This window comes from Mobula hypostoma, chromosome 5, assembly GCF_963921235.1.
Source record: "Mobula hypostoma chromosome 5, sMobHyp1.1, whole genome shotgun sequence".
In the NCBI taxonomy this organism is placed as follows: domain Eukaryota; kingdom Metazoa; phylum Chordata; class Chondrichthyes; order Myliobatiformes; family Myliobatidae; genus Mobula; species Mobula hypostoma.
Genome location: NC_086101.1, coordinates 129,431,624 through 129,453,962, shown reverse-complemented (window position 1 = coordinate 129,453,962; position 22,339 = coordinate 129,431,624). Strand labels below are relative to the sequence as shown.

Below are 22,339 nucleotides of genomic sequence, written 5' to 3'. Positions count from 1 at the left end.
TGTTCCTGTCTTTATCTTTGAGTGGTCCTACCCTCTCCCTAGTTACCCTTTTGCTCTTACTGTATGTACAGAATGCCTTGGGATTCACCTTAATCCTACTTGCCAAGGAGCTTTCATAGCCCCACCTGGCTCCCGTAATTCCCTTCTTTAGTTCTTTCCTGGCTTCTTTATACTCCTCATGTGCTTTGTTTGATTGTAACTTCTGAAGCTTTAAACACTTTTCATTTTTCTTGACTAAATTTATCACCTCTCTGGACATCCAAGGTTCTCTTAACTTTCCATCCCATTCTTCCTTCTAACAGGAACATACCTTTCCAGTACTCTGTGCAATTGATCTTTCACCTCCACATGTCTGATGGACTTGCCAGAGAAAAAGTGTTCCCAATTAAATCTTCTTAGTTCTTGCCTAATATCCTCATAATTTGCCCTACTCCAATTTAAAACATTCCCACAAAGACCCTTCCTATCCTTACCTATAGCTGTCCAGAAAGTTAAGAAGTTGTGGCCATTGTTCTCTAACTCCCTAACTGCTCACCCACTAAAAGGTCAGTCACCTGGCGAGATTCATTACCCAACGCCAGGTCCGGTACAGCTTCTCCTCTCATTGAACCATCTACATGTTGATTTACGGAACCTTCCTTGATACACTTAACAAATTCTGCCCAAATTGAAATTCCCCATAGCAACAACCCTATTACTTCAACACATTTCCTTAATTAATTATTTATCTGTTCCCCAATGCCCCAGTGGCTATTGGGAGTTCTGTAGTACAATCCCATCAGTGTGATTGCACCCTTACTTTTTCTGAGTTCTACCCAAATAGAATTAGTGTCTGATCCCTCCATTATGTCCCCCTTGAGTGCAGCTGTGATATTGTCCATGATTAGTATTACAACCGCACCCCCCCGCACCCTACACACACTTTTATCTCCTTCTCTATCTCTTCTAAAAATGTCAAAAATCTGGTACATTAATCATCCATTCCTGCTCCTCCCTCAACCAAGTTTCAGTGATGGCTACAACATCATAGTTCCATGTACTGATCCATGCTTTAAGCTCACCCCCTTACCCAAAATACTCCTAGCATTAAAATATACACACTACAAACTATTCAACCCATCATACCTGTTTTGTCTTTCAATTTTCAATTCCGCCTTTTTTTGCAATTTTGCCTTTCATTCCTTTCAGGAACACCCCATCTGTTTTGCAATTTGTTCACCATTTCCACTTTCAAGCTGAGAAAGCTGATGTTAATCTACCTCAGAGACAGACAAGCCACATCCTCCGACAGTCATCATCACTACTCTAGCCTGATCGTAGTTCTGCCACTCCCTCAAGGAGCAACACCACAAACCTGTTGTTGATTCAGGCTACAGGCTTCTAATTGTAATTTCAACCTTCGGTGAATCAGCGGTCGATCCATCAACAAGACATCTTTATTGAAGTAGTAGCACTCAACTAAGGAGCAATAGTCTGTTGCAATAATGTATGAAAACTCACACTACATGATAAACTCAGTTTATGAAGGTACACTCACTCTACCGCGTGTGTAATGTTTGCTCTGACACATGGCCCCATCTTAACTGGCCAATGAGCTTTACTACCATTCACACCCCCTGGGTTTATTTCCCCGTCTGATTTCTCACAGGAGGAATAATGGATTTTGCCAGATGAAAATAACTGACAGTGACTCCTACAGTGCCAGTTTAAAGTAAAATTGCCACAAAGCATCACAAGGACATTTCAGCAGTAAATGTCTTTATTCAAAAAAAAATTGCTGCAATATATTTTTACTAATAGCATCAACAGTTAGAGTTTTTGTTTTTAGTAAAAAAAATGCATTTAATAGCAGAGAAAATAAAGACCTGCAGATGGTAGAGATGAAAAAAGATGATAGGCTTGGATGAAGCTTGAAAAATGGCGTGGACTATGGATGGGCGTTTGATTTGAATATTTCATTTAATACTATGTGATTTATCCAATTCAGTTTGGAGAGTTATTATTCAACCAGCTTCACAGTTCCTTTCAGCAGTACATTCCCCATTACTGTAAAACAAATACTGCTGCACAAAATATGTTTCCTCACATCACTACAGTTCTTCAGCCTATAATTTTCATGCTTTATCCTCTGATTACTAAATTTTCTGCATCCGAGTATAGTTGTGTCTAGGAATTGGTTGGTGCATGCGAAGGTGTATTTTGATTTGAGTACCATGACTGGGAGTTTCACAAGTACCCCAGATATGAGAGGGCCATATATGAAGGGAATGATCAGATGAATCAGTGTATGCTGCACTCAGGATCAGGTTCAACTTTCAGGGATCATGGCTGGGGGAGAAAGCATGGAGATAAATCAGACAGTGGTGTTCGATAAGCAGTGCTGTCTGTGGGGTGGGACATGATGGGATTGAGGAAGAGTGAAGTGAATTCTTCACTTAAAGGGAATCTCTGCTCAAACAGACTCTTGGACAGGACCAATCATGCTCAAATGGAAACTAACCATATAGCAATTACAGCACAGAAACAGGCCATCTCAGCCCTTCTAGTCCGTGCCGAACTCCTACTCTCACCTAGTCCAACTGACCTGCACTCAGCCCATAACCCTCCATTCCTTTCCTGTCCATATAGCTATCCAATTTAACTTTAAATGTCAACATCAAACCTGCCTCAACTGCTTCTGCTGGATGCTGGTTCCACACAGCTACCACTCTCTGAGTAAAGAAGTTCCCCCTCATGTTATCCCCAAACTTTTGCCCTTTAACTCTCAACTCATGTCCTCTTGTTTGAATCTCCCCCACTCTCAATGGAAAAAGCCTATCTACGTCAACTCTACCTATCCCCCTCGTAATTTTAAATACCTCTGTCAAGTCCACCCTCATCCTTCTACGTTGCAAAGAATAAATACCCAACTTGTTCAACCTTTCTCTGTAACTTAAGAGATGAAACCTTGGTAACATTCTAGTAAATCTTCTCTGTACTCTCTCAATTTTGTTGACATCTTTCCTATAATTCGGTGACCAGAACTGTACATAATACCCCAAATTTGGCCTTACCAATGCCTTGTACAATTTCAACATTACATCCCAACTCCTATACTCAATGCTCTGATTTATAAAGGCCAGCATACCAAAAGCTTTCTTCACCACCCTATCCACATGAGGTTCCACCTTCAGGAGACTATGCACCATTATTCCTAGATCCCTCTGTTCTACTGCATTCTTCAATGCCCTACCATTTACCATGTATGTCCTATTTTGATTAATCCTACCAAAATGTAGCACCTCACATTTATCAGTATTAAACTCCATTTGCCATCTTTCAGCCCACTCTTCTAACTGGCCTAAATCTCTCTGCAAGCTTTGAAAACCTACTTCATTATCCACAGCTCCACCTATCTTAGTATCATCTGCATAAATTCTACATAATCAACTACATAAATTCTTTTCTACAAGGCTCATTACAAGGAAGCTACAGAGTGAAAACTGTGGACATTGGGCAATTTAGATGATTTTCAAATCTACCACTATACTTGTCAGAACATTGAGTTGTTTTCTCTTAAGTGGCAGAGGTGGAGGAGAGACATCCTAAAGATTTATAAAATTATGGAAGACCCAGCTAGGCATAGTTGGTCCCTTTTCTCCAGGGTTGAAATGTCTAATACTAGAGGACATGTGGTTAAGTCGAGCAGATCAATTTCAAATGAGATAAGAGGGTCTTATCCTTTGCACAGATACTACTGGAAGCCTGCAATGTAGTGCCATGGGTGGTGGTAAAGGCAGATACAATAGGGGCATTCACCTATCTCTTAGGCACATGAATAAGTAGAGAATGGAGGGATATGGACCATATTCAAGTGAATGGATTAGGTGTCATGAGCTTAAATAGTTGGGAACATCATAAGGTGAAGGCTCTGCTGTTGTGCTGAGCTATTTTCTGTTATATTTTCTTTGCACGATTATTTGAGGGAATTTCATTGGGTTAAATTACGAGTTAGCAGGGTGGCATTGAGCTTTTACCCATTGGGTGTGCATACCGAAAACAAATGGCAGTATGGCACAATCAAATCATTACACTTCCGGCTGAACTTGCTCCATTGAGATTATGAAGATTTCCAACTGCTCCTTCAAATCAGCACTTGTCCTTTTCCGCTCCGAGGAAGACAATCTTAGCTCCTCCCCTAACTCCACATAAGTAAAGGCCTTCATCCCTGTTCCCACTCTGGTAAACTATTTTTAAAGGAAAACTTAGGAAATGTCCAAAGAACTTAGAGAGACCACAAAAGAGCGTTTTAAAAAGCTAAAATTAGCTGCTTTGCAAGTTTTCTCTACCTTCCATTAATTTAATTTCAATTACTTCACAACTAAATTGAAAACCAACATCTCCAATTCTACCTGGAATAACAAAGCGGAATGAAGTAGAATGTTTACCAAATAACTGAGGAGTGTTTTGCCTTTTTGCCTATTGTACTTACTAAAGTCTCCAATGAAGCCTTTTGTTCTGTGACCATAAACCAGTACAACACAATTGTTTTTAGTAAAGCTTTAAAAAAAGAAGAATAGGGTGTGACTGAGTTTTGTAGGCTTTAGATGTGGAGGAGTTCAAACGTGCCGGGACAGTCAGCATAGAATCGCTCATTACAGCTTCTTAGCTGTGTTGGACTGGTCATGTCACAAGAATGAGCGATGATCGTTTACCCAAAGATGTTTTCTATGGCGAGCTACATGAAGGAAAGAGGAAGCACGGTGGTCAGAAGCTGCTCTACAAAGATGTGCTCAAGCACCATATGAAGAACACTGACATGAATGTCAGCACCTGGGAGAAAGATGCTTTGGGCTGAAGAAGTTAGTACTGCATTGTCAAGAAGTTAATCCCAGCTATCGAGGAGAAAAGCAGAAGAAATATAAACAGGTCATGAATGCAGACATTTGGTGCTAGACCAGTCAAATCACAAATGCAACTGATGTGGGAGACAGTGCCGATCCAATGCTGGTCTTGTGGCCCGTAAACGTGCCTGCAGAGACTAAACTCTCAGCACAATCAACATTGAAATCGATGGACAGCCGAAGAAGAAGATGATCCTGGCTTCAAATCAAGCTATCGAAGTCTGAGGCAATAAGGTTCAAGCAAATAAAACAACTGTTAGGCAGGATCTCACTGCCGAAAGACATGCATATCAGATGGTTGAGAACAGGTCCAAACTTACTGATGACATCACATGATGGAAGCATCTGATAAATACCTCAAGACTAGCAAAAAGGGTAGATCACTTGAGGCTCTCCTTGTTTCTGGATGTACAATTGAATGACTATACTCAGGACAGAAAGAGAGAGAAACAAGTGGGCTGCAGAACATAAAAGAAAGGATTAATTGAACAATACCATTACAATTAATTATCCATACCATGGTTTTATGATGTGAGAATTATTTTTAATGAGATGCTGCATCTGATAGGTTCTGCAAATGCACAATGCAAAGGAAATAGTTAACTTCCATAGCCTATGTGTTAATCTGAAAGAGCTGCCTGCACCTGGACCAGAGATTTGAAAAACTCTGTTCAGATTCAGTCACCAAACTCATCAAAATAAAATGGATAATCTTCTGGATGATCTCTTAGTTGTTGTCAGCACTGGAATGATGCATAGAAGGCTTGTAAGTTATAATTGATGTGAATGGACCTTTTGGAACTCAATTCCCATTATACAATCCCACTGGGAAAAAGTTCAATGCTCAGACAGTTTATCCCAATATCTTCCACTAAAATTATTGTGCAAAGCTCAGACAAGTTTTGAGCTAAGAAATGGCATTAACAGTGCCACAAGAATCAAGAAAGCTCGAGATGCATGAAGCCCATATTTTACAGAGATATGGTAACAGGTCAAAGAGGTAACATACTATCCTTTCAGCAAAAGAATCTGCATTCAATTTTTGTTCATATTATCATGTTTTCAAGTTACATCAGACAGATGCATGGACATATTTCGCTTTTTCCTTTTGGAGAAAAAAATGATGGGGAGGTGGCATGAGAGGTGATGATAGTACTGAAGCCTTCATCAAATTTCTGAGTATCAAATTGTTATATTACTCATAAAATTCCAAAGTAAAATGTCAGGAAAGTGTGGCCCAGGAAAGTTATCCATGGCGCAAGGGTATTATATGTCTTAAAAATTCCCTTAGCATGAAGTACTCTGCCTTGTAAATTCATTCAGTACAAATGATACCTGAGAATAAAGACAAGATTCATCATGTTGGAATACGTTGCTCAGGCCTTCAAATCTGTCCTCATAACAATATTGGTAATGGCTGATTTGTATCTTAACATTATTTTCCGAACTCCAGTATTGATATTGTAATTAATTTAAATACAGCATTTTACAGGAAAGACTAAATTCAAATTTAACTTTGTCTTCATGGCCACATTAAAGTTTGCATGTTGCAGGCAGGCCTCACCAGTGATCAGGAGGCCATACCAAGTGGCCACTGTCTGTGTGTTATAGACAGAATTTGACAAAGCTATTTATTGCATTATGGTATGCTTTGGAATGTTTAAGCACTTAAATTGTTGTCATCGGAACTTTTTACAAGGACTATTACAGAGAAATTTGATAAGCCAGAGTAGTGAATTTTGGTAGAAGATGTTAAGGGAAAAGATAGAACATTGATCACATTGTCTCTAATTGTCTGAGCTTCACTGCTTGCTTGGTGAGATCTCAAGTCCACTCTATATTAGAGTACTCTAATGCAGGATCTAAATAACAATATTGAGCAACACATACAAAATGGTGGAGGAGCTCAACAGGTCAGGCAGCATCTATGGAGGGAAATAAACAGTCGATATTTCAGGCCAAGACCCTTCAACAAGACTGGAAAGGAAGGGGGAAGAAATCAGAATGACAAGGTGGGGAGAGGGGAAGGAGTATAAGCTAGCTGTTGATAGGTGAGACCAGGTAATGGGGAAGATGGCAGGGTCAAGAAGGGGCTTACAGGTAGAAGAGGTGAAGGGTTCTGACTGGAGAGGACAGTGGACCATGGAAGAAAAGGAAGGAGGAGGGCACGAGAGGGAGGTGAAATGAGTGAAGTTGAAATGGATGGCGTTGAAATGGATGGCCACCAGGAAATCTTGCCTTTTGTTGTAGATGGAGTGAAGGTGCTCAATTAAGCAGTTCCTCAATCTACGCTGGGTCTCATCGATGTAGTAGAAGCCACAGCGGGACCCATTTCAATTCAATACCGCATTCCCATTCTGACATGTCGGTCTGTGGCCTCCTCTACTGACACAATGAAACCATGCGCAAACTGGAGGAGAACACCTCATATTCCATCCAGTTAGCCTCCAATCTGACAGCATGAACAATTTCTCTAAATTCTGATAATTTTACCCCCTCCCCTCTCTTTCCATTTGCCATTAAGGTTCCACTCTTTCCTCTTCCTTTCTCCTCACCTGCTCATCACTTCCCTCTGGTGCATCTCCTCCTTCCCTTTCTCCCATGTTCCTCTTGCTTCTCTGATCAGAGTCCTTCTTTTTCAGCTCTTTACCTTTTCCTTCTATCACCCCCTGGCTTCTCACTTCACCTCCACTCTCCCAACCTTCCCCTTTTCCCCCAGCTGGTCTAACCTATCACAAGCCACCTTGTGTTCCATCTCTACCTCTGCCGACTTCTTCTCCCTTCTTTTCCAGTCCTGTTGAGGGGTCTAGACCTGAAATATCAACAGTTTATTCCCTGTCATAGATGCTCCCTGATTTGTTAAGGTCCTCTAGCAATTCTGTGTGTTGCTTTCTGACATCTGCAGTATCACATGTAGTTAACCATATTAATTCATAGCAACACACATAAAAAGCTGGAGGAACACACATAAAAGTTACTGGTGAGCACAGCAGGTCAGGCAGCATCTCTAGGAAGAGGTACAGTTGACGTTTTGGGCTGAGACCCTTCGTCAGGACTAACTGAAGGAAGAGCTAGTAAGAGATTTGAAAGTGGGAGGGGGAGGGGGAGATCCAAAATGATAGGAAAAGACAGGAGGGGGAGGGATGGAGCCAAGAGTTAGACAGGTGATTGGCAAAAGGGATATGAGAGGATCATGGGACAGGAGGCCCAGGGAGAAAGAAAAGGGGGAGGGGGGGAAACCAGAGGATGGGCAAGGGGTATAGTGAGAGGGACAGAGGGAGAAAAAGGAGAGAGAGAGAGAGAAAGAATGTGTGTATATAAATAAATAACGGATGGGGTACGAGGGGGAGGCGGGGCGTTAGCAGAAGTTTGAGAAGTCAATGTTCATGCCATCAGGCTGGAGGCTACCTAAACGGAATATAAGGTGTTGTTCCTCAAACCTGAGTGTGGCTTCATCTTTACGGTAGAGGAGGCTGTGGATAGACATATCAGAATGCGAATGGGACGTGGAATTAAAATGTGTGGCCACTGGAAGATCCTGCTTTCTCTGGCGGACAGAGCGTAGGTGTTCAAACTCAGCAGTTCATGCAGAACCTATAGAAATGAAAAAGCAGTCATTGTTTCAAGCTGAGACCCTTCTCCAGGACTGGAGAATGGGGAATACACCAGAATAAAAAGTCAAGGAGAGGGGAAGGAGGCTAGCTAAAATATGATAATGTGAAGCCGGTTGGGTAGGAAAGATGAAGGACTGGAGAGGAAGGAATCTGACAGGAGAGGAGAAAGGGAAGGAGGAGGGGTCCCAGAGGGAGCTGATAGGCAGGTGAGAAGAAGTCTAACACCAGAGTGGGGAATAGAAGAAGAGGTGAGGGGGAAAAAACTTTTTTTGACCTGAAGGAGAAATTGATACTCATGCCAGCAGTTTGGATGCTATCCAGAGAGAATATAAGGTGTTGCTCCTGCATCCTGAGGGTGGCCTCGGCTTGGTACAAAAGGAAACCATGGACGGAAAGGGAATGAGAATGGGAATTAAAATGTTTGGCCACCAGGAAGTTCTGCATTTGGCAGATGGAGCAGAAATGCTCAATGAAGCAGACCCCCAATAAATGACGGATCTCACCAATGACCAATGTAGAGGAGGCCACATCAGGAACACCAAAATACAATAGACAACCCCGACATATTCAAAAATTCAGTGTTGTTTCATCTGGAAGTATTGTTCAGGGCCTTGAATTGAGGTGAGGGAGGAACTGAGTACTCTTTAAGGAGTAGGCATGAGGAGGTGTCTGAGAGTTATTAATTCAGGAACACCAAAATACAATAGACAACCCCGACATATTCAAAAATTCAGTGTTGTTTCATCTGGAAGTATTGTTCAGGGCCTTGAATTGAGGTGAGGGAGGAACTGAGTGGCCTGTTGCAGCACTTTGGCTGTTTGCAGAGGTATATGCCAGGAGGGAGATTAGTTTGGAGGGACCAGTGGACAAGGGAATCGTGGGGGGAGTCTTCCCTGTGAAAAGCAGAGAAAAGGGTGAAGTAAACATGAGTTTGTTGGTAAGATCTCTTAGGAGATGGTGGAAGTTGTGTTAGACGTGAAGGCTCATGGGGTGGTAGGTAAGAACAAGAGGAACTCAGTCACTATTAAGGCAGTGGGAATGTGGGGTGCGTGCTGATTTCTGGGAAATGGAGGAGATGCAGTTGAGAGTAGCATCAATGGTAGAGGAAAGGAAACCCTGTTCATTGAAGAAAGGGGGACATCTCTGATGCCCTAGAAAGGAAAGCTGCATCCTGGGAACAGATCCAGCAGAGATGAAGGAACTGAGAAAAGCGAAGCAACACACATAAAAGTTGCTGGTGAACGCAGCAGGCCAGGCAGCATCTCTAGGAAGAGGTGCAGTCGATGTTTCAGGCCGAGACCCTTCGTCAGGACTTTTATGTGTGTTGTTTGAATTTCCAGCATCTGCAGAATTCCTGTTGTTTGAGAAAAGCGAATCTCATTTTGATAGGAGACAAAGTGGGAAGAGGAATAGTCAAGGTAACTGTGAGAATTGGTAGGTTTATAAAAGATGTCGGTCAATAGTTTGTCTTCAGAGATGGAGACAGAGACATTGAGTAACAGGAGGGAGGCGTCAGAAATGGACCTAGCGAACTTAAAGGCAGGATGGAAGTTAGAGGCAAAGTTGATGAAATTGATGAGCTCAGCATGGATGCATGAAGCAGCACCAATGCAGTCATCAATGTAGCAGAGTAAGAGCTCAGGAGCATTACCAGGGAAGGCTTTGAACATGGTGGAAATGAGGCCGTCAGGAGCAGGGAATTGAAAGTTAGTGAGGATACTGAAAGCATGCAAAGTGCCGCAGATATAGGTGGTAAGGAACTGAACCAAGAGGGATAAAGTGGTGTTGAGGTATGAGGACAAGAACTCACTGGGGTAGGCGCAGGCAGGGAGAATAGGTCTACCCAGACAGTTTAGTTTGTGGATCTTGGGTAGGAGATAGAAGTGAGAAGCGTGGGGTAAGGGATAATGCAGTGGATGAAAGTTCTCTGGGGCTGATCAGGTCAGTGTTTGTGCCAGAGACAGCTTTCTGATGGCATGGAGTGGGGTCCTCTTTAAGGAGTAGGCATGAGGAGGTGTCTGAGAGTTATTAATTCTTACTCAACCTATCAATCATTACTACCCATCTAACATGAGTAGGAAGGATTTATTAGTTCAGGTCAGCGGGAATATAACAATCCATTCTCAGTGTCTAGTAAATCCATTGATTATTTTTGATTCATTTGTCATGTCTCATTGATATATATTTTGATGAACTCCAATTAATTAATTTAATTAATCAATTAGATAGTGAGACTGGTCCAGGTTTCCATGTCTCTTCTGAAAGTGAACTCAAAAGTGGAAGAACATTTTGAGAGAGGGTCACTCCCAGAAGGTCCCCACATCTGACTTTGGACCAACATTGTGGGAGATTTGAAATTTGCAGATCTTCCTTGCCTTTCAGAAGGTACTGTATATGAAAGTATGCAAATAAACTACAACAAAAAACACTCATAGAACAGGTTTATCATTATGAACTTGGTCCAAGTGTGCCTTTTAGATTACTACTAAGATCAGATCTGCTCAGAACTACTTCATGACTAATATAGTCATAGTCATAGTCATACTTTATTGATCCTGCGGGAAATTGGTTTTCGTTACAGTTGCACCATAAATAATTAAATAGTAATATGTAAATTATGCCAGGAAATAAGTCCAGGAACAGCCTATCAGCTCAGGGTGTCTGACCCTCCAAAGGAGGAGTTGTAAAGTTTGATGGCCACAGGCATGAATGACTTCCTATGACGCTCTGTGTTGCATCTCGGTGGAGTGAGTCTCTGGCTGAATGTACTCCTGTGCCCAACCAGTCCATTATGTAGTGGATGGGAGACATTGTCCAAGATGGCATGCAACTTGGACAGCATCCTCTTCTCAGACACCACCGTCAGAGAGTCCAGTTCCATTCCCACAACATCACTGGCCTTACAAATGAGTTTGTTGCTTCTGTTGGTGTCTGCTACCCTCAGCCTGCTGCCCCAGCACACAACAGCAAACATGATAGCACTGGCCACCACAAACTCGTAGAACATCCTCAGCATTGTCTGAGGACCTCAGTCTCCTCAAGAAATAGAGACGGCTCTGACCCTTCTTGTAGACAGCCTCAGTGTTCTTTGACCAGTCCAGTTTATTGTCAATTCGTATCCCCAGGTATTTGTAATCCTCCGCCATGTCCACACTGACCCCCTGGATGGAAACAGGGGTCACCGGTGCCTTAGCCCTCCTCAGGTCCACCACCAGCTCCTTAGTCTTTTTCACATTAAGCTGCAAATAATTCTGCTCACACCATGTGACAAAATTTCCCACCCTAGCCCTATACTCAGCCTCATCTCCCTTGCTGATGCATCCAACAATATCCGAGTCATCAGAAAACTTCTGAAGATGACAAGACTCTGTGCAGTAGTTGAAGTCCGAGGTGTAAATGGTGAAGAGAAAGGGAGACAAGACAGTCCCCTGCGGAGCCCCAATGCTGCTGATCACTCTGTCGGACAGACAGTGTTGCAAGCACATGTACTGTGATCTGCCAGTCAGGTAATCAAGAATCCATGACGCCAGGAAACCATCCACCTGCATCGCTGTCAGCTTCTCCCCCAGCAGAACAGGACGGATGGTGTTGAACGCACTGGAGAAGTCAAAAAACAGGACCCTCACAGCACTCGCTGGCTTGTCCAGGTGGACATAGACACAGTGCAGCAGGTAGACGATGGTATCGTCAACTCCTAGTCAGGGCTGATAGGTGAACTGGAGGGGATCTAAGTGTGGCCTAACAATAGGCTGGAGCAGCTCCAGAACGTATCATGCTTTTTTAAGCATATTGATGTTTTTTACATGGAAACAAGAATGATCCTTAACATCATCTGCTAAAAGCATCTGTGTAATGCCACAAATCTGTAACCAATTGGAATAGTTAATTGCAGAAATTGGCAAATCAGGATAGAGGCTTTCACACAAACTTATATTTTCTTTTTTCACCATTTATTCCAAGTTACTTAGAAAGATTATTCTTGCTGTCTAATTCGAGTATACCACTATCTCAGAACAGCAAGAAAGGAAGTGTCTCTCTATAGATAGGTAGATATAATTCATCATTTTGGTTACATTCTAATGATTTCCCTTAGCTGGTCGAATGCAGCCATCACATAGACATGTGAAAAGCTGGATGCATTTGAGAATTATAATAACTCAAACTGCCAAATCTAGCTTTCTGAAGGAAAGATAGAATTTAAGTTCAGCTTGTTTCCATGGATACATTAAAAAGCCTGTACATTCCAGACAGATGTGAGATTCAGCAAATTGATTGCATTGTGGTATGCTTTGGAATGTGCTCTAGAAATGTATAAGCATTTGTCTGTGATGGTACAGGTATTGGGTCTGCTGTACATGAAGTTATAAACTCAAACAAAGATCTTAAGCATTATCTGATAAAGCTAGCTATGGGTAACTTCACTAAAGGGAGGTTATACTGTAGCTATCTACACTTTAAAGACTAGATCACTTTCCTGTTTATCCTCCATGGTGAGTTGAGCAGCCAGTGCCTACTATTTGAGTGTTGGATCCTTGTCCCTACCAAGGAGGAGGCACTTCCAGCTGGCAAAGTCATTCAAATGCAGTTCATTTATTTTTAGTGATGAATCTAAATTTAGGTAAAATTCTTAAAACACATTTAAAACTCACAGAGATTCTATCTTATAAAATAGTTCCAAATTACAAATGATTTCTAAAACACAAAGGATTTCCAAAGCACAGGTACTATTTTTATAAGCCAAGAAGACATACAAGCAAGTTGCAGATGAACAAGTTGTCTATTGCAGAAATTGAAGGTGTAGGAATAGATTTTATTTCACCACACCGCCCTGTCATTCTTCTTGTAATCCCTTGACCATTCCTAAGAAGTCTGACTACTCTCTTACATTTATACCATTTTTCTGCCACTTGGGTGACTTCACACAGATGGTCTAAAAACTTCTGGCAACAGAGATCACAAACACCCATGATGAATACCATGACGGCGACTCTGAGTACACACACCTCCCATCTATTGATAGAACAAGTATTTGATGTGCTAAATGATAGTATCAATCTGGTTTACAAACTTTCTTGATCTAAATAAGTTAGTCAGCATAGTCAGGCCAATTAACATAACCCCATTGTTTTACATTGTAACTCTGGAGCAGTCAGCCTCATGCTATGAGCCAGCAGTCTGTGCTTTATATATAGTGTGGTTTGTTTACAAAGTTATTATTTTAACTTTAGACTGATCATTGCTTGTAATTTACATTAAGAACTGAAGAGTGGCTCCCGATTACGTACAACCAAAAGTTGAGAAAGTAATATTGATAGGAAATTTGACTTCCTCAAAATCAGCCCTGAACTCTAGAAGTGTCAGTTGCTGTGTTAGAAAGCCGGTCTTGGTAAAAAGGCACCCCGGGCCCTGGACAGTGAATATCCATCAGATATCATCATGACTTGTTCACCGAAACTATCCAAGGGAATATTGATTGGCCATGTTGTGAATCGTAGTCAAAAATGCTGAACAGGAAAGGTGGGTTATTAATCACATTTTACACAGTGTTTTGAGGTTTATTCTTTGTCCAGAGAAATCTAAAGCTAGCTTAATAATAGTGCATGCTTATGCAAGCTAAAACTAACAGTTAAAAAGTTGTTAACACTTACTCAATCTATCAATGAATACTATTCATCTGATGAGAGCAGGATGGATTTATCATTTCAAGTCAGTCAGAGCATGACAATTTTTTTTGTCTCACTGATGTAATTTTGATGAACATCAACTTAAATGGAATATCATAATGGAGCTAAAATTTAAATGGCCTGGCTTGTCATTGATCTTTGGTCCTACTCCATTTCCAGACTCAAAGCCCAAATATACGCTGTGAGCGTATAGGTTTGAAGTCTTTATTTTCATTTATATTCATAATTTACAGTTGTGTTAGACATCATCACCTAGAGATCTAATGCAAAATGCCATTCATTGCTTTATTTTTTATTTCTTGCAATACAAGAGAAGGTAACCTGGGCTATCAAGTTAATGTCAGCTCTCAGAGTAATCCAGTTAAGCTCACTGCAACTTTATGTCCCTGTACCTATTCTTTCTCACATGCTTATCAATACCCCTGATTCTTCTACCGCGTGCCTATTGTGGTAACCTACAGTCATCAGTTAAACTACCTATTAGCACTAAATAAGGATGCAGGAATGGACCAGAGTACTGGTGGAAAACAATGAAGATTTGTACAGCATTTCCTAATGCCATAAATCAGAACAGATGATGTGTCACTAGGGATTGTGAGGAGGTAACACTACCTGGTATGTCATTCTGTGGGATGACACACATTCTGACTGCAAATTGACAAGTGCAATTACAAAAAGAGCTCTATTAAAACTTTTCTTTAAGCTTTAGTGAGTACCTCATCAACTGTATTCTGAAGGAGTTCAAAATCCTACAGTTTCCTGGCCCTGTTTCTTAAGATAAATCCCTAGTGTCTGAATTTCAGAGTAATCCATAATCTGAACCCTCATTGAACAATTGAAAAAGAGAACAAAAAGTTTGCATTGATGTAGTGTTATCTCAACTCTAAGCATCCTAAAAGAGTTTATGTTCAAAAAAGTTACACTTTTAAAGAGAGTGCTTATTAATGACACGTTTTCAATCAATGATGTCACCATGGACCAGAACAGAATGGCAACCAATTTGTTGTTCAGCAAGCAAAAACTAATTTACCTAGAATGGTAAGATGGCGCCAATGAACAATATGACCAATGGTGACGTCTTGACGACAATTCTTTTACATCTTCTTCTTGCAAATATGAATCTACTACTAAGTTACGTGTGTTTGATTTAAATTTTGATGATGTGTTTTTGGGCTGATAGAGTGATCTGGTGCTTTTTGTCTCTGAGGTGAGGTTTGGAGCAGCTTGGCTGACCTAGAGGCCTGGAAGCTTGGCAAACCCATGACTGACACATTGCTTCCCTCTGACTGAGGTATTGAACAAGATTGAAGTCAATAGGGACGAGAACAGAGGACGGGCGGGCGTTCTGTGCCATCTGGCCGGTGTTTAACCAGTTTTCCTTTCCCTCTTGATAGCTGCTGTTCCAAGAAAGATCAGCAGAGTCCTGGGATCCACATTGCAAGGATTGATCAACAAAACTCATGGCTGTGGATTCAGGTTGGATGACATTGAGATTCTGGTTGCTCTTTGTTGCTGGTTTTGAGTAGCTGGATTGGGGCGAGTGATGTGGACAAGGGCGGTTTGGCAAAGAAGGGCCCTATGGCCTGCTGTGGGCTAGTAGTGCTATGCTGAATGGAACTAATCTGCATAGTACTGGACTCCTGCTTTGATGTTTCAGATTGTATGTGTTGTTCGCTTGCCTCTTGTTGTTTGCACAATTAGTTCATTTTTGTGCCTTAGGTGTTTGATGCTTCCTTGAACATGTTCCATGGTGTTCTTTATTTTGTGGCTACCTGCAGGAGGGTGAATTTCAGAATTGTATTCTGTTAATATACATTGATAATGAATTTACTTTGAATCTTTGAAAGCAGATTCTGTTTTAATATGGAAGAAGCCAAATTTATCTTTGAAAATATAGCAATTAGAATAGAAATACAGTGAGTGGAGGATAATTTTGTGCTAAATAAAATGCATCTCAGACATTTATGCCAAGGTGGTCACCAGACCAGATTGACAGGGAAGTCACAACCTCTTCCACTTCGGCAAGCTATGCAGTTGTAGGTAAAAGTGTGGTTACTGTTTAAATACACAACCACTCACAACTAAAGTTGCACATATCAGGTTCCCTCAGAACAGGCAGGATTATTAAATGGCTGCTTTTATAGCGATTTTAGTTATGTATGAGAAAAGCAAGCACAAAACAGTACCACGGAAACTTTTATGTTTACCTTCAAGGCAGTCAGCATATTGATTTAACATTACATTCACACAATGACATATTATATAGTGCTTCTACTACTGTATCGGCATGGAGTCTAACACTCAGGTCTCTGAGATGGGTGTTGAAACCATCTTTCAGATACGCTGCACACAGAACACCACCTGATAGTATGTAATTAATTGCCTTGAATCATTTATTTTCACAGTGAGCTGAATGAGCTGGTTTGGAAGGAGCGTAGCTTAAATGCATTTTTAATGTCTTCTGTTTTTTCCTCTGCTCTTGTTCTACTTCATTTAAATTCAAAACAGTTCCTACACCAACCAATTGGAGAGCAATGCACTAGTGTAGAAATTATATTCCCTGCTATGCCACTGCCCAGATACTCAGTAAGCATCTGCAGCTCTGTGCAGTGAACTTGCATTATCAAACCAGGACTTGTTATCACTGAATAAACTTTAGTTACTTACAGAAGTGTAAAATCTGGTCTTAAAGTTGATTTAGCCAGGGGTGGTAGCGGCAATAAGCCTCCACTACCTATTAAGTGCTCTCAATGGCGTGCATTTCGTGTAGCCTCTGGCAACCAAGTCCAGCTCCTGGCCTTCACGTTTGGCTAGCTACTAAGTCCAGTGGAACTATTTCTACTGACAGGAGAAGCAGAAAACTTGGGTTACTGGAGCCTCAACACCAATCATTTTGATAAGATGGGACTCCACAGCTGTAGATGGCAGTTCATCTCGGAGAAGGAAATTTCTGATCTCAAACCTCTGCTGCCACTCACGGAGAAGGCTTTGGGAGTAAACCTTGCGAAAAAAGTCCAGAGCTGGAGCCCCTAAGGCAGTCCTACATTGAGTTCAACGCCAACTGACAACATCTGCTACACCGCGGGTGCGAAACTCTATTGTTCCTTTGGATTAATCAGCTGCATGGAGAGGGTGAGCCTGCTACTTGGGCAACAGCTTGGTCTCCATATCATACTGCTCTGGCTTGTGTACTGACAAGTGTATCACTTAGACAGCTGGGATGAAACATCCATGGTCTACCCTGACCAACGCAGGGCCTTAAGATGTAAAATTTACTTTGGAAAACTAACTGAGACATGACCAGATAATAACATCTCAACACCATATTATGGCAGGAATAGCCGTGGTTAATTTGAGTAATTCAATTAATTAAGGTGAATAATTTGCATCAAAGATCTGCCAATGACACTGGAATTCCATTGAGAGAATTTGAAGTCACTGAGCTAAATTTAGAAAGGATTTAAGAAATTTTATTAGAGAGGGAACCACTTTCTGAAGTATCTGCTTTGGAAACTCACCATGCAATGAAACTGTGGTCTTAATTCAGTCTAGCCCATATGTGACTCCCAACAAGGCAGTTGATTCCTAATTCCCACCTCCAAATTAGTTGAACAAGTCTACCCATAAACGTGACTTTTGCATAATAGACTATAAAAATTTAAAGCCAATCTGCTAGTCATTATAGCAGTGAATACACCATACCATAAATTTGATTCGGTATTGGAATTCCTTGATAAGAATAGTGGCTGGGTCATTTAGCTAGCATTAAACGAAAACATTTTAAATAAACTGTCCTCCTGATCATGTTATATTTCTTTTGTTACTTCACCTCTTTACAAACTACCTACCATATATGACCATTAAAGATCCATGGACAGCAAATATTCACTGTTTTTCATTTTGTAAATCAATATATTAAGCCACGTTAATATGGGTGATCCTATGCTGCCAGGAAACAGTTATTGTCATCATATTATTCCCTTCCATTGTCATTACTCTTCTATGCTAGTATGATGCTTTATTTTCCGCAGCATTCAATAAGGTGGGAGGCTTGGAGGCTTCCTCTGAATCTATATTACCACCCAGTGACATTGTGTAGAAAAGGCATTTCAGGATGCATATTGTATACATTTCTCTGACATTAAATTAGACCTTTGAACTTTTGAACCTTTGATGGCAAGAAAGAGGCAGCAGTGGTCAATTCAAACAATGAGTTAATCATGTGAATGTAATATAGCTGTGAAGAAAACCAATCAAAGGGTTGCAGCACAAGCCACAATCTCCTATTTGCAATATCATCAGAATCCGTTATATTGCAGCCTTGATACACCTCCCAACAGAAATACATAGAAATATGCATATTTATAAGCCATCTTTCAGATATCTCATGACAATTTACAGCCAAAATTTGATTTTGAAGTCTGACTTGTATAAAGAATTCAATATCCAAGGAGACAGGATGTTGCCACAAACAGTAACATGCTAATGACTGGATAATTTGGTTCCGTGATTTTGTCTACAACTATGAATTGACCTGGGTCAATATAACTTTCCTTGGTCAACTCAATGTCACTTAGAATCATCACCAAAATCTAGGACTTCTTACATAAGAAGGTACGTCTTCTACACTTTGATCAATGTTGTCAGAATTCCCATCCAGATAAGAGAGGTGGTGGTGCAGGTCTGTCGATCCCCAGAATAGCTGCAACTCCTTAAAAGGAGTGGTTAATAATCTCCTCACATGCAATAGTTTGCTGGGAACTGAGGACATTCACTTTTTTTTTGCTTCTTTAGTTCTTAAAATGTAAATGGAAAATGTAATAAGCTTGAGGTTTAAAACACAGCTTTGCAAACAAGCTCTGTATTTTGCAGACACTCTGTCTGTGTAGAAGCAGATGCTATCTTACAGCTTCCTGTCTCACTGTTCAAGAGTAGAGTGTAAGACATTGGGATGTTTAATTTAGTTTGTTTCAAACAAATAAGCTCTGAAGTTACTTAGTTAAAGGAAACTTGTAGAATAGATGGATAATATCATTTAGCATATCAGTAACTGATCATTGAAAGATTATGTGTTCAAGGATGGTAGGTTTACAGCATATACAGCCTTAGTTGAGGCCAATGTCTCCAAAAATGCTTTTAGACCATTTGTATTAAAAGGATATCTGAGGAAATATCATATACTTGTGAAGTCATCCAAGTGGAAGAGAAACTATATAAATGGAAGGTTAATGGTGCCTTTGCTTGCATCTTTGGAAACAGCTCTATTTCCATCTTTAATATCTTTCTTTTTCCATTTTAGGGTTCTTTTGAAGAGCCTGACCTGGAGTTATACGCCTACTACGGTTCTTTGCAGGAATGGAACCCGCTCTCGAGGTTCCATAACTGGTCATTGTTCTGCATACCAAACAGCCCGGCTCGAATTCGGAAGCCTAGGATCTCGGGGTTCTGGAGACAGGCGGATCGAGGATTGGTGTCACGACAGGAGACCCGTGTGTAATCGGAGGAGTTGGGATATCTGCTGTGTGCCTGGAGACCCGGGATCTTTGCGATCTTCAGGTATAGAGCTAAAAAAAAAACGACGTAACGGACATTTAACATCATAAACCAACGAGTTGTTTGTTAAGCCTCTCCACTCGCTGGGAAAATGGAAACACCTCTTTCTCTCTTATTAGGGAGAGAGTGAGCCTGTGGTATGTTGAATGCTGGGTGAAACTTTGGGGTAACTGCAAGTCTGTCTCTTTGCTGTTGCTTAGCTCACGCTTGAGTGCTCACTGGCGGTGCCAATGTTTATTTCTGCCAGTGGGGGGGGGGGGATTGTTGTTCACTGCTGTTTACGCGTGGGATAGGAGAGCTAGGGTCTTTGGGGTTCTAACATTTGACTATCATTCATTCCTTGGGGCACTCCTCTGTTTTCATGGATGGTTGTGAAGAAAAAGCATTTCAGGATGTATATTGTATACATTTCTCTGACAATGAAATGTACCTTTGAAATGCAGAGAATATTTCAGGCTTATTAGAAATGGAGTAAGGAATATCAAGGATCATGGAAGAAACACTGAGTGAATCCATTCCTCCAGCTTCTGTTTCTTCGATGAATGACTTGTTTGTCTGCAAATTATTGGTATGTCTTTTTAGTTTCTAGGAATTGTAACTATAATTCCTATAATTATAAAAACTTCCAGTAAGATGGCGGCATGCTCAGATACAGTGACTCCTCTGGGGGCAACCAAAGATGTTTATGAGGCTATTATGAGGCTATAAGGCTACAACTTGCGGGTATGAATTGGAATGATGTTTTTGCAGGGAAATGTACTATGGACATGTGGTTGATGTTTAGAGATCTCTTGCGGGATGTAAGGGATAAATTTGTCCCGGTGAGGAAGATAAAGAATGGTAGGGTGAAGGAACCATGGGTGACAAGTGAGGTGGAAAATCTAGTCAGGTGGAAGAAGGCCGCATACATGAGGCTTAGGAAGCAAGGATCAGATGGGTCTATTGAGGAATATAGGGAAGCAAGAAAGGAGCTTAAGAAGGGGCTGAGAAGAGCAAGAAGGGGGCATGAGAAGGCCTTGGCGAGTAGGGTAAAGGAAAACCCCAAGGCATTCTTCAATTATGTGAAGAAAAAAAGGATGACAGGAGTGACGATAGGACCGATTAGAGATAAAGGTGGGAAGATGTGCCTGGAGGCTGTGGAAGTGAGTGAGGTCCTCAATGAATACTTCTCTTCGGTATTCACCAATGAGAGGGAACTTGATGATGGTGAGGACAATATGAGTGAGGTTGATGTTCTGGAGCATGTTGATATTAAGGGAGAGGAGGTGTTGGAGTTGTTAAAATACATTAGGACAGATAAGTCCCCAGGGCCTGACGGAATATTCCCCAGGCTGCTCCACGTGGTGAGAGAAGAGATTGCTGAGCCTCTGGCTAGGATCTTTATATCCTCGTTGTCCATGGGAATGGTACCGGAGGATTGGAGGGAGGCGAATGTTGTTCCCTTGTTCAAAAAAGGTAGTAGGGATAGTCCGGGTAATTATAGACCAGTGAGCCTTACATCTGTGGTGGGAAAGCTGTTGGAAAAGATTCTTAGAGATAGGATCTATAGGCACTTAGAGAATCATGGTCTGATCAGGGACAGTCAGCATGGGTTTGTGAAGGGCAGATCGTGTCTAACAAGCCTGATAGAGTTCTTTGAGGAGGTGACCAGGCATATAGATGAGGGTAGTGCAGTGGATGTGATCTATATGGATTTTAGTAAGGCATTTGACAAGGTTCCACACGGTAGACTTACTCAGAAAGTTAGAAGGCATGGGATCCAGGGAAGTTTGGCCAGGTGGATTCAGAATTAGCTTGCCTGCAGAAGGCAGAGGGTGGTGGTGGAGGGAGTACATTCAGATTGGAGGATTGTGACTAGTGGTGTCCCACGAGGATCTGTTCTGGGACCTCTACTTTTCGTGATTTTTATTAACGACCTGGATGTGGGGGGTAGAAGTGTGGGTTTGCAAGTTTGCAGACGACACAAAGGTTGGTGGTGTTGTAGATAGTGTAGAGGATTGTCAAAGATTGCAGAGAGACATTGATAGGATGCAGAAGTGGGCTGAGAAGTGGTAGATGGAGTTCAACCCGGAGAAGTGTGAGGTGGTACACTTTGGAAGGACAAACTCCAAGGCAGAGTACAAAGTAAATGGCAGGATACTTGGTAGTGTGGAGGAGCAGAGGGATCTTGGGGTACATGTCCACAGATCCCTGAAAGTTGCCTCCCAGGTGGATAGGGTAGTTAAGAAAGCTTATGGGGTGTTAGCTTTCATAAGTCCAGGGATAGAGTTTAAGAGTAGCGATGTAATGATGCAGTTCTATAAAACTCTGGTTAGGCCACACTTGGAGTACTGTGTCCAGTTCTGGTCACCTCACTATAGGAAGGATGTGGAAGCATTGGAAAGGGTACAGAGGAGATTTACCAGGATGCTGCCTGGTTTAGAAAGTATGCATTATGATCAGAGATTAAGGGAGCTAGGGCTTTACTCTTTGGAGAGAAGGAGGATGAGAGGAGACATCATAGAGGTGTACAAGATAATAAGAGGAATAGATAGAGTGGATAGCCAGCGCCTCTTCCCCAGGGCACCACTGCTCAATACAAGAGGACATGGCTTTAAGGTAATGG

General features: G+C 41.5%; 1 protein-coding gene across 2 annotated transcripts in view; it reads right to left on the bottom strand.

Moving 5' to 3' along the window:
- The window catches only part of lingo2 (leucine rich repeat and Ig domain containing 2), a 798,988-nt gene that overhangs the window by 143,348 nt on the left and 633,301 nt on the right, over positions 1-22,339 (bottom strand). Inside the window, exon 1 of one of the 2 annotated variants that reach the window (XM_063047647.1) lies at positions 8,324-8,375. The exons of the other annotated variant lie outside the window; for it this stretch is intronic. The gene's annotated coding sequence lies outside the window, so the exon portion shown is untranslated. Of the gene's footprint in view, positions 1-8,323; positions 8,376-22,339 lie in introns of those variants that run through there. 2 annotated transcript variants of the gene reach the window in all.